Consider the following 13335-nt stretch of genomic DNA (forward strand, 5'->3'; position numbering starts at 1 on the left):
TCTTTATTGTTAACTATGTGTTTTATCCTAATTTGTTACCTCAGGAGACCTTTCCCTTTATTCATGTTGTTGTTAGATGCCATCTAGTTGGTTCCAAGTCATAGCAACCCTGTGCACAACAGAACAAAACACTGCCTAGTCTTGTGCCATCTTCATAATTTTCAGTATGTTTGAGACCATTATTGCTGCCACTGGATCAGTCCATCTCATTGATTGTCTTCCTCTTTTTCACTAACTCTGGGAATTCTGGAAAAGGTGGAAACCAGCTGTGCTATCCTAAATGTGGTGACTTGTGCACACATGTAGAGACCTTCATGTCATCCACCTGATTTGTGAAGTGTGAAAAATGTCAACATTTTTTTTTCATATTATCTGAAGCAAACTCCAAGAAAAGCATCATTAAAGAATCCGAATGAGCAGCAGAAACTGTAAAATTGGCATTCCAACAGAAGCCACCTCCGCCTCCCAAGAAGATTTATAACTACCTCGACAAGTATGTTGTTGGTCAGTCAGTTGCTGTGTACAATCACTATAAGAGAATAAATAATAATATCTCAGCTAATCTGAGCAAGTAGAGGTTGAGAAGCAGACATTAATACCTAGAGAGTTAGAAATCAGAAGAAAGGAGGATGAGTACACATTTTTTACAAAATTGCTTCGAATTGCTGGAATTAGTCCTCATGGTAATGCATTAGGGGCATCAGTGCAGCAACAGGTAAATCAACAAGTACCTCAGGAAAAGCAAGGAGGAGAAGTGGTGGATTCTTCTTATGAGGACATAAAACTTAAAAAAAGTAATATTTTGCTGCTTGGACCCAACTGGGTCAGGCAAAACTCTGCTTACGCAAATACTAACTAAATGCTTGGATGTCCCTCTTGCTATCTGTGACTGTACGGACTTTGACTCAGGCTGGATATGTAGGTGAAGATACTGAATCTGTGATTGCCAAACTGCTCCAAGATACCAATTATAACGTAGAAAAGGCACAACATGGAATTGTCTTTCTGGATGAAGTAATGGTAGTTCCTTTGCATAGCTCAGATGAGAAAACAGTTGTACAAATACTAAGCCATGTAATGCTGTCATTCCTCAATACTAGGCTTTATTCAGTGTGGATAAGTATGAACTGAATGTTACTGAGGATGCTTTGAAAGCTATAGCCAGATTGGCAGAAGGGCTGCAGCTGCTGCAGATCTTGCCAACAAAGTGGGGAATCAAATACTCATCAAGATGTTGAAGAAAAATATCGATTATTACGTCATGTGAAAGCCAGAGATCCTATTGAATTTTTCATGATCCCTTAGTTTGTGGGATGGTTACCTGTGGTAGTTCCTTTGCATAGCTTAGATGAGAAAACACTTGTACAAACACTGAGCCACGTAATGCTGTCATTCGTCAATACCAGGCTTTATTCAGCATGGATAAGTGTGAACTGAATGTTACCAGATTGGCACTAGAATGGAAACTGGTGCAAGAGGTCTTCGTTCCATAATGGAAAAACTATGACTAGAACCGATGTTTGAAGTCCCTAATTCTGACATTGTATGTGTGGAGGTTGACAAAGAAGTATTAGAAGGAAAAAAAGAACCTGGATACATCTAGGCTCCAACAAAAGCATCTAAAGAGGAGTATGATTCTGGAGTTGGCAGAGAAAGGATGACCTCGCCAAGCAGATGCTACAAACAGCTAAATTGTCAGACTCCTGTCCAGTATATAACATTTTTACTTCTTTTGTTTAGGTTCACAACTGTCTGGCATTAACGGAATTGGATCTATCTTGGATATTCTACTTGATCAGAATCATTTAGGATAAGAATCAGATCATATACTATATTGTAACATCACATTGATTTATACACAGAGGACAGTGTGTGGACTTCAGTGATATAATGTGCAGAGTTAAAATGTACATTATTTTGGTTCAGTTTTTAAAAAAAATACGCGTTAACAAAATCCTTAGGAATTCTTTTAAGCAACACAGGTGTTGCAATAACTGTGGCATATACAATAATGTTACTCTACAAATGGGAAAATAAATTCTTTAAAATTGAAAAAAAAAATCTACAATGTGTTCTTTGATGAAAAGTTCTCTTAAATATTTTCTTCTGCCTTGACATTTAAAAACTAAGCCTTAAAAATAGTTGATTTCTATTTGTCATAGTCAACATTTTTTGCATTAATTACATTCATTGTGTTGTATAACCATCACTATTGTCAGTTGCCAAAGTTTTCCATCACCCTTAAAAGAAACTCAGTGCGCCCTAGGCATTAACTGTCGTCCCCCCCGCCCCTTTTCTGGAAACCACTAATAAACTCTGTTCTCTGTACATTTACTGTTCTAGATATTTCATGTAAGTGGGGTCATATAATATGTGACTGACTTATTTAATTTATAATAATGTTCCCATACCAGAGCATGCATCAGAACTTCATTTCTTTTTATGGCAGAATAACTGTCCCGTTGTATGGCTATATCACATTTGTTGTGAATATTTAGGTTACTTTTACCTTTTGGCTATTGTGACTAGTGCCTCAATGAGCATTGGTATACAAGTATCTGTGTTCCTGCTTTTAGTTCTTTTGGTTATCTACGTTAGAGTGAAATTGCTGGATCACATGCTTATTCTATGTTTAACTTGGAGAAATACTCAAACCATTTTCCACAACAGCTACAGTGAATGAAGGTTCCAATTTTTTGACATCCAATAACCGTTTCCATTTTTCTGATCATAAACATCTTACCTACTCAACTGCCATTGAGTTAGTTCTAATTTATAGCAATGCTGTGGGGCAGAGTAGAACTGCTCCTTAAGGTTTTCTAGGTTGTGAATCTTTCTCTCAGGGTATAGCTGGTGGATTTGAACTGTTGATCTTGCAGTTAGCACTCCAGTGTGTAACCCACGGTACCACCAACATTTCCTACTTATTCTGTTGTTGTTGTTAAATGTTGTTGAGTTGTTTCCAACTCGTAGCGACCCTGTATAGGATTTCTGAGGGTGGCTGGTAAATTTGAACCGCCGACCTTGCAGTTCAAATCGACCTTGTGGTGCAGTGCATTATCTCACAGTGGCACACCAGGACTCCCCCTAACCATTCTAGTGGGGATGAAATGGTGTCTCACTGTAATTTTGATTAGTATTTTCCTAATGATATTGAGGGGAGCTTGGTGACTCTTTAGGATAAGATGTGGAAATTATTGACCAAGATTATTAATATGTGGGTGATTTTTAAAAATTAATGGAAAAAAGTAAAAAAAAAAAAAAGAAGATGGAAGGAATACACAGTCACTGTACTAAAAAGAATTGGTTGGTGTTCTAGCATTTCAAAAGGAAGCATGTAATCAAGAATCAGTGGTATTGAAGGAAGAAATCCAATCTGCACTGAAGACACTGGTGAAAAACAAGGCACTAGCAATTGTTATAATACAAATTGAAATGTTTCAACAAACTGATGCATTGCTGGAGGCATTCACTCATTTATGCCAAGATATTTAGAAGACAGCAGCCTGGTCAGTAAGTTTTAGAGGTCTATCTGTTCCAAAGAAATGTGACCCAGTGGAATGCAGAAATCATTTAACAATATTATTAAAATCACATGGATGTAAAATTTGCTGAAGATCATTTAAAAATAGTTGCAGTAGTATATTGACAGGGAGCTGTTAGAAATTCAAGCTGGATTAAGAAGACGTGGAACAAGGGCTATCAGATGGATATCTGAAGTCAGATGGATCTTGACAGAAAGTAAAGAATACCAGAAAGATGTTTGCTTGTGCTTTATTGACTATGGAGAAGCATTCTGCTGTATAAATCAGAACAAACTATGGATAACATTGTGAAGAATCCGAATTCTAGAGCACTTCATTGTACTTATGAAGAATCTGTATCCAGACCAAGAGGCAGTCTGAACAGAACAAGGGAGTGCTTCATGGTTTTAAATCAGGAAAGGTGTGTGTCAGAATTGTATTTTTTCCCCCACACTTAAATTACTCTCTATGTTGAGCAAATAATCCGAGAAGCTGAATTATAATGAAAAAAAAACATAACATCAGGATTGGAGGAAGACTCATCAACAACCTGTCATATGCAGATGACACAACCTTGCTTGCTGAAAGCAAAGAGGATTTGAAGCACTTACTAATAAGATAAAAGAATACAGCCTTCAGCATGGTTTACAACTCAGTGTAAAGAAAACGAAAATCCTCGCATATGGACCAATAAACAATATCACTGAAAAAAAGATTGAAGTTGTCAAGGATTTCACTTCTTTTGTATCTACTATCAATGTAGCAGCAGTCATGAAATCGCTTTGCATTAGGCAAACCTACTGCAGAAGACCTCTTTACTCTATTTTAATTTTTGTATGCATGTAAAAAGTTTATTATTTTTCAGTTGTAGAGTCCCAGGTCCCCAGCAGAAGAGAGAGAGAGTTCCTCCAGCATGTCCACTATGTTAAAAGCAGGCCACACCCCCAAGGAAGCATCCCTTCAATTGATTGGCTGCTCATAGCTGCCCATCGTAGAGCTAACTATTCCTATATTAGGTTTCATCACCATGGGAATTATCACATCACAACTGTTGTTGTTGTTGTTATTATTATGTGCCGTGGAATCGGTTCCTACTTATAGCAACCCTGTACATTGTTCCGAAGGCTGTAAATCTTTACGGGAGCAGAAAGCCTCATCTTTTTCCTGTGGAACAGCTGGTAGTTTCGAACTGCTGATCTTGAGGTTTGCAGCCCGATTCATAACCACTATGCTACGAGAGGCCTAGTCGAATTGACACAGAATTACAGTCCACCCTTGTTAACACAAAACCTATAAACTATATGCATTATCTCTAAGTAAAGAAAATTGTAAAGCCATACTTGCGCCTAACATGATATAACTAAAACAGGAACAACCAAATATGCACTGGCCCCGTTTACATCTTATGTCACAAATGAACAAAGCAAAAAATATTTTATGCACACATACAAAACAAAAATAAATATTCATTCAAAAGTCCAAAGGGCACATTCTGTGAGCCAGCTTCCTGCTTGTAGACATACTGCGTTACTCAGTCCATGGGCCTAGAGTTCATAGCTGCTCTGTCTTTTCATGCTGCCATCTTTACTGTTGCTGCTTTTCCAGGCAGGGATCCCAAGCTCCGCTCATGCTCTTCTTTCCTAATTGTCCTGGAATCATCTGTTCCTGAATGAAAGATTAACTACTCCCCCCTTTCTAGTTACGTATCTTCTACAATTACAGTTTGACAATCACAATTAATCCTACTAACAATTACAATTAAAGTCATAAAGTCCTGTTAGCATCATTCCCACCCCGTTTCAGCAGACCCATCTGGAAAAGAGGAAAACTAGTCAGTGGGGGTTCTAAGGTATCCCCTCATTCTAAAACTAAGTCTAAAACTAAGCACACCCATAAAAGCTTGTAAGTAAGCAACTTCATGCCCTATGGTGGTGCCCTGTACCATGCCCTATAGCCCCTTCATTTTTAATAGCTGAGGAGCTCTGGTAGTGTAGGTTACGAATTGGGCTGCATACCTTAAGGTCAGCAGTTCGAAACTATCAGCTGTTCTGTGGAAGAAAGATGAGGCTTTCTACTGCTGTAAAGATTTACAGCCTCAGAAACCCTGTACAGGGTCCCTATGGGTCGGAATCGACTTGACAGCACTTAACAACAACAACAACAACAACAACGTCTAAATTGCCTGTCCCTATCAACCCAGGGATTCCTGGTGTGGTGCTGCAGGATAATGTGCTGGATCACAAGGTCAGTTTGAACTGCATTGTTGGTGGTTTAAACCCACCAGCCACTCCTCGAAAACCCTATACAGGGTCACTGGGGGTCAGAACTGACTTGATAGCACTTAACACCATCAACAACCATCAACCCAGGAGTCCTGGTGTGGTGCTGCAGAATAATGCACTGGATTGTAAGGTCAGTTCGAACTGTAAAGTCACCAGTTCAAACTCATCAAATACTCCTCAGAAACCCTACACAGGGTCGCTACGAGTTGGAACCAACTTGACAGTACTTAACAACAATCAACCTAGACAAGTATGTTCCTTGATATGAAGAATCTTCCGTTCCAGTTGGAATTTTGAGCAAGTACATCCATAAACAGAAGTACATTTCATCAAATTGTAGCAATTGACACTTGCTAATAAGCATATCAAACCTCTATATCTTTAGGTTCTGGTCAGCTCAGTCCTAGCTATCCAAGTTAGGTCAAATGAATAACAGTTTACAAGTTGAAGAGTTCTCACACACCTCCCTGCATGTCAGATCAGCTGCCCCTTCACTCTCAGCCTTAACCCCCATGAGCTAAGTCAGTACCCATGGTCTCAGGAAAGCACACAACTCCATAAACATCAAACCAGCCAGCCTTCCCACTCCTCTTATCTCAAGGTCAGTGGTGACAATAGAATATGTCCAAACTCAGCCTGTATTTTCAATGCTGCATTTTCCCCAATTCCACTCACATGTAGACCCAAATGGTCACCAGCATATGTACGACTCGCCAGTTCCCTTTAACTTTCAGTCATAGAAGGGGGTTTTCTCTGATGGGCTGACTTTTCATGCTTTGATGCCTCCAAAATTCAAAATGCCCAAAAGACCTCTTTAAAATAAAAGAACAAAGATGTATTTTCAGTATTAAGGTGCACCTAATATGGTATTTTCAATCACTTAATATGAATGTCAAAGCTGCACAGTGATTAAAAGGAAAACCAGAGAAGAAGTTAGATTTGGAGTATGGATTTGGAAAAGAATATGACAAGTACCACAGACTACTGGAAAAACAAACAAATCTGTGTTGGTGGAATTACAGCCAACTGTTCTTCAGAAGCAAGGATGGCAAGCCTTCATCTCGTGTGCTTTGGACATGTTGTCAGAAAGGACTAGTCCCTGGCAAAGAGTATCATACATAGTAAAGTAGTTGTTAGGGCTTCCAAGGAGCAGCTGGTGGGTTTGAATCATCGACCTTGAGGTTAGCAGTCCAGTGCTTATACCAGGACTCCTTGATAAAGCAGAGGGTCAGTGTGAAAGAAGAGCACCCCCAACAAGATGTGTTGATACAATGGCTGCAATAATGGGCTCAAGCATAACAATTATGAGGATGGCACGGGACCCGGCAGTGTTTCATTCTGATGTGCATAGGGTTGCTATAAGTCAGAATACACTCAATGGCACCTAACAACACAAGGATAGAAAATTGATTGGCCAATCTTGAGTCAGTGGGAACAAGGTGGTTCCAAAGGATAAGCGCTGGGCTGCGAACCACAAGGTTGGCTGTCTGAGCCCACCAGTAACTCTGAAGGAGAAAAATGAGGCTTTCTGCCCCTACAAAGATTTAAAGCCTCAGAAACCCTACACAGATTCACTATGAGTTCAAACTGACCCCACAGAACTTAAAAACAACAGCAAACTGTGAGTCAGTGTCCCAACCAAATTCAGTCAGGAGTCGGGGTGCTTGTTGCCCTATATAGCCTGCGGACAAGGCAAGTTTCTAAGAAGATGTGAGTAGTGAGGAAATAGATAGCTTCTCTTGTCCAGTATATGAAGGGAAGACTTGTTTGGAAAGGAATTAATTGGTGTCGTGAGCCCTAACAAGGGAGCATAGAATATGTACACGCAGCCCCCAAATGGATGGTAAGGATCTAATAGAAAAGGAAGGGTAAGTCCTTTTCCAACACTAACCATCCAAAGTTGCCCCAAGCAGCTTGCTTACTCCAGAAATCTTTATGAGCAGTTCTCATCCAATGAGAATATGAGCCCTAACCTCTGTATTACAATGTCAAGGTTTCCCTTTGACAGCCACAGTCATGATAAAAGTATGTTAAGCAGATGACAAACTAGATTGGTGATCTACATAAAGTTTAGTCCAGCTAGCTTGGTAACCACTGGCATTCAAATGTTCTACTCCCCTTGTTCCCATAGTGAGGTTCAGTGTTTTGAGCCCTTCATGCATAGTGCAGGTGAATAGCAGGGAGCATTCGTGAGAAAGAATTTGGAGAGATGTAGGTATACTTAGTGACAATACCACCAGCAGATGTAGCACTTATGGTTTCCAGTTATCTTGCTTTAGATAAGTTAACTTTTCCTACAGAACCAAGTGCTTTAGATTGACAGAATGTTCTCAGATGTTTGGAAAACCCAATACCTATAGAGGAATGAGTTCTCTGTGGACATAGACTAACTAAGAAGTTTGGAAATCAAGGTGATATATGATTCTTCTTATTGGTGAACCAGACATACTACTCATACTTTAGTTATCAGGAGGGACCATTTTCTGGAGAAGAAAACCATGCTTGAAAAGTAGGCCAGTAAAACAGAGGAAGACAAGATGGATTTACATAGTGACTGCAACAATTGTGAGGATATTGCAGGACTGGACAGTATTTCATTCTGTTGTATATAGAGGTCAGTATGAACTGGAACCAACTTGATGATACCTAACAAACAATACAATCGACATCAGTAAATTGTAATCTTTTTTACTTATCTCTCTGCCTTTATTTCCTTGATCCATCACACTATCACCTGAATCACATCATCCTCCATCTTGAGAAACTATAGCAGTGTTATAAATGCTTAATAAATACTTTGTGAACAGATGGAAATTATTTCTTAGTTTCTTCTGTTCAGTGAGTCTTTGCTTTGAATCTTTGATGTTGTGTTTGTTTTTCTAAATCAAATCTCTGCTGTTATGTTTCTTTCTTTCTTTTTTTTTTTTTCTCTTGCCCTGATATTTTCAGATCTTCCACATTTAGAGCCTTCTGCACTTTCTATCTCCCTCCTGTTGGTTTAATCTCACAGATCACTTGCTTTAAAGGAAAAAAAGTTTTATGCTTGGTCTTATGACATGTCTCGTATATATTTCTATTTCTAGAATTAATGTCATTTGTGAATATATTTCTGATTATGTCTGAGTCTGTTTTATTGCTGAACAAGCTCATTGTTTTAATTATAAAGTTTGGTAATATATTTATACTTTGAAGTTCGATTAGGTAGCATTTAAGTTTATTCATTGGTTTTTAATGGTCTACCTTTAAATTTTACTCTGTTAGCTTTATCTGTTGTGGTTTTCTTTTATATGGTTATTATTTGTTACTATACCCACTGTCATCATTTTCAAATAATAGGTTTTCAAGCTTTCTAGAAAACAGAATTGGTTGCGTGTGTGTTTAAACCTTTTCTTTTTATTCAGATTGTTACCATGTCTTCGTTGGTGTGTCCTTTCCTCCCTCTCTCTTTCCTCCTTTTCTTCGACCTTTTTCTTATGCCTAGTAAGATTTTCAGACAATTCCTTCCTTAGAAATTTAGGAAATCTGTGATTATGGCAGAAACTCAGAGATGGCTACCCCAGCTCCTTTGCCCTTTACCTAGGTATGGTATCGAACAGTGAGTCACTGATGTCAAAGAAACCTAGACTCAAATCAAAATTATGAACAAGTTCTTTAACTTTTCTCAGCCTCATTTCCTTATCTGTGTAATAACATTAAACTCAGTGTTGTTATAATAATTAAATTAGATAAGGCATTTAAATGTTTGTTACCATGCTTAGCAGCATATGTAACTACTTTTAAAAGATTGATAATATTCATCTGCTTTTGAGAGGAGTCTGGTGTGGCGCTATAGGATAAGCACTGGACTGGTAACTGCAAGGTTTGCAGTTCAAACCCAACAGCTGCTCCTTGGAAACTCTTTACCAGGGTGCCATTAGCCCGAACCATCTTGATGGCACTTAACAACAACAACAACCTTTGAAAACCCAATAGAAGAGGGTTATCATAGCAGCATGCTTATACCTCTCCCCCAACAAAGATAAGAGAGGACAAAAGGGAAGCATTCCTGGTTCATCCTTCTTGCTATGTTATGTTTTCGTTGATGGTAGCTTGAAGTCCTACAGAGGGTAGTCTCATGCTCAGTGCATGACCATGCACACATCCCTGTCAATGGAGGCCTACAGTACAGGGAGTAGTCTTACTCTGAACTCATTGGTACATTTGGAGGAAGTAAATTATGCTCCTTCATATATATGAAGTTATGTTAGTGCATTCAGCTGCTCTCCAAAAGGTCAGTGGTTGGAACCCACCAGTCTGCTTCTGTAAAGATTGTTGCTGTTATTAAATGCCATTGAGTCATTTTTGACTTATAGTGTGCATGTATAGTGTTTCCAAGGAGTGGCTGATGAGTTTGAACTTTTGGCCTTGCAGTTCAAACGACCTTGCAGTCCAGTGCTTACCCTGTAATGCCACACCAGGACTCCTCTGTAAACCCTTCTGTATTATAGGGTCCCTATGAGTCAGAATTGACTCGACAGCATCAGTTTGTATATTTTTGTTGTTTTTAATATTTGATTATTAAAACATAATCTTAGATGTTCCAAAGACTTAGAAAATGACTATGGGAGAAGGTCAGGGTAAGAACAAGATCAACAAGATCACTGTTGTGGAGAAAAAGTCCAGAAACTAAGAGGTTATGATATCAGATGGATCATCTGTTTGGATATTGAAATCATTAAAAACTGAGACAGAAGTAGTATTGAAGTGACAGTGAGCTAACAGCTAAAATTTTCAAGGAAATTCAAGACACATGGTCTTGTGGAGGCTGAAATGATTGCCGTAAGGAAGGGTAGTGCATAGTGGAGTTTGATGATGTATGACTCAAAAGAGGGGATTTGGGGGCAGGGTGGAGAGAGAATGGTAATTAGCAATGAGGAACAAGATGGGCATCGTGGTATGAGGGGTTGTGGAAGAGAAAAGAGTCATAATCTAACAGAGCTACAGAGAAAGCTGTATCCTCAAGGGAAAGCCCAGTTTCAGTTTGAAAAAGAAGATGAAGTTGAAGAAAGCATCAGAGAAGAGGCTAAGGAATCTGGTAGATGATGACCCACAAGTCCTGATCTCTCCCTTGTTTACATTCTCAGTTACTTTGCCTCTATCTCACTCACTTCAGTCACCTTGCCTGACTAAAATACTGAGCTGATTAAATCCAATTTTTTGACTAATCCATGCTTATAAAATTATGTCATTGAATTTAAATTAATGATCATAACCTACATTGGCTGGCTATCACTAGATTTTCAGTTTTCTCAGTTTCATCTCTTTTGTGTCTTCAGTCTCATCACATATTTAGTATCTTCTCTCCACATTTCATTTGAACTGATGACCTCGCTTTCTATTTCCTTGTGAAGAGTCATCAGAAGAGAGCTTTCACCAGCTCCCAACCGTACATTTACCCACTATTTGCAGTGGGACCTATATATTCTCTGCTGTTATCATGAAAGAATTAGCTTGGGAGTCCCTGGGTGGTACAAATGATTAATACAGTTGGTACCCAGAGGCATCTCAGAAGTAGACATGATGATATACACTAGGAAAATCAGCCATTGAAAACCCTATGTGGCACAATTCTACTCTGACACACATGATTTCAACCCCACGAGTTGAAATCAACAGAAAATGGTTTACTGGTTATCTAAGTACTTGGACATTTTTTCCTCTTGTACCATGTATTTTTCCCCTCTTTTTAGAATCATTCTCTTATGCATGAAAATATGCTTTTGTTTCTCCCATTTTACAAATAACCTTTCTTGACTCCTGAAATACTGACTTATTTCACTTAACTTTTGTGGCATAACTTCTTAAAAGAGTTGTCTGCATTCTGTTAATGATTTCTCTCTTTCCACTCTTTCTTGAACTTTAAGCCAGTCAGATCTCTGTTCTCACTATTCCACCAAAACAGCTCTAATAGTTACCAGTGAGGACCACAGCTGTCATTTCTCAGTACTTGACCTGGTTTAACATTCAGGAGTAGAGTTGATTGCACTCTTTTCTTTGGAGCACTTTCTTTACTTAACTTCTGGGATGCTTGTCAAAAACCATGAAGAATCTGAGATTTTACCCTATTTGTAAGCTAACAAGTTAGTCTGTCACAGTTTCATGAATACTGGCAGAGACATGAGATTTCTGGATCAGAGATAAAAGACAGTGTATTACTTACTGTAGTAGCAGTTGCCAGAATCTCAGTATTTTTTTTACTGGTTCTCCAAGCCCCAGTTTTCCCAGAGCATGGTGAAGAGTATCAGGTGGATTGTGTTATGGAAAAGCAAACTAGATTTTAGGGAACCCAAATAATGAACAATAGCATGCCTGCCCATTCCAGAGGAAAAGATTATCTTTATTATACTGGACAAAACAGACATTTAAAAAATTGTGCCCTAGGGAGAAGGTTGTTGTTCTTGCTAGGTGCCATTGAGTGCACCGACCCATAGCGACCCTGTGCATAGCAGAACGAAACACTGCCCGATCCTGGGCCAACCTCACTACTGCTGCCTTGCTTGAATCCATCGATGCTGCCACTTGGCCAGTCTGTCTCATTGGGGGTCTTCCTCCTTTTCTCTGACCCTCCACCTTACCAAACATGATATCCTTCTTCAGTGACTGATCCCTCCTGACAATATTTCTGAAGCATGAGAGACGAAGTCTGGCCATCTTGGCCTCCAAGGAGCACTTCCAAAACGGATCTATTGGTTCTTTTGGTGAGGGTTGTTGTTATGAAGTGTCGTCAAGTCGGTTCCAACCCATAGCAAACCCTGTATAGGGGTTCCAAGGAGCAGCTGATGAGCTTGAACCATCAACCTTGCAGTACAAACGGCTTTGCAGTATGGCGCATTAACCCACCAGCGTCACACCAGGACTCCTTTGGAGAGGGTAGTCAGTGTCTTTTTGCAATTGTCTCACAATTCCTGAGTCTTCTGTGATTTCTTCTCTGTGTTTCCTCTTCTGTGATTCCTCTAGGTACTTTTTCCCAGTCTTTTTTCCTGACTCCTCTTCACTTTTCCATATTTGAAAACTGTTCTGTCTAGTACTGTTGACACTATCATAAATTAATCATGATACAATTTTTAATTGCATTACATATATTTTAATGCAGTTGAATAATTTAAGCGTATTTTGGTGCTGTAGGATAAACACTGGACTGCAAGGTTGGTTTGAATAGCAAGGTCAGTGCTTCAAACTCACCCAGTAACTCCTCCAAAACCCTATGCAGGGTTGCTATGAGTCAGAACTGATATGATGGCATTTACCAACAACAAGCATGTTTTAACCATATTTTGAGTCCTGGTATGGTTCTGTAGGATACACACTAGACTACTGATAACCACAAGATTGGCACTTCAAACCCACCAGCTGCTCCTTGAAAATCCTATATGGGGTCACTATGAGAAAAAAACAGACTTAAGGAGCTCTGGTAGTGTAGTGGTTACGAATCGGGCTGCGAACCTTAAGGTCAGCGGTTCGAAACTACCAGCTGCTCCGCGGGAGAAAGA

At 39.2% G+C, this 13335-nt stretch overlaps 1 pseudogene; it reads left to right on the top strand.

The window, feature by feature from the left end:
* The first annotated feature begins 236 nt into the window (after positions 1 to 236).
* On the top strand, positions 237 to 1691 carry LOC102840285 (annotated as a pseudogene).
* The last annotated feature ends 11644 nt before the right edge of the window (positions 1692 to 13335 follow it).

The sequence above is a fragment of the Chrysochloris asiatica genome, unplaced genomic scaffold, assembly GCF_000296735.1.
Source record: "Chrysochloris asiatica unplaced genomic scaffold, ChrAsi1.0 scaffold00028, whole genome shotgun sequence".
Classification (NCBI taxonomy): Eukaryota; Metazoa; Chordata; class Mammalia; order Afrosoricida; family Chrysochloridae; genus Chrysochloris; species Chrysochloris asiatica.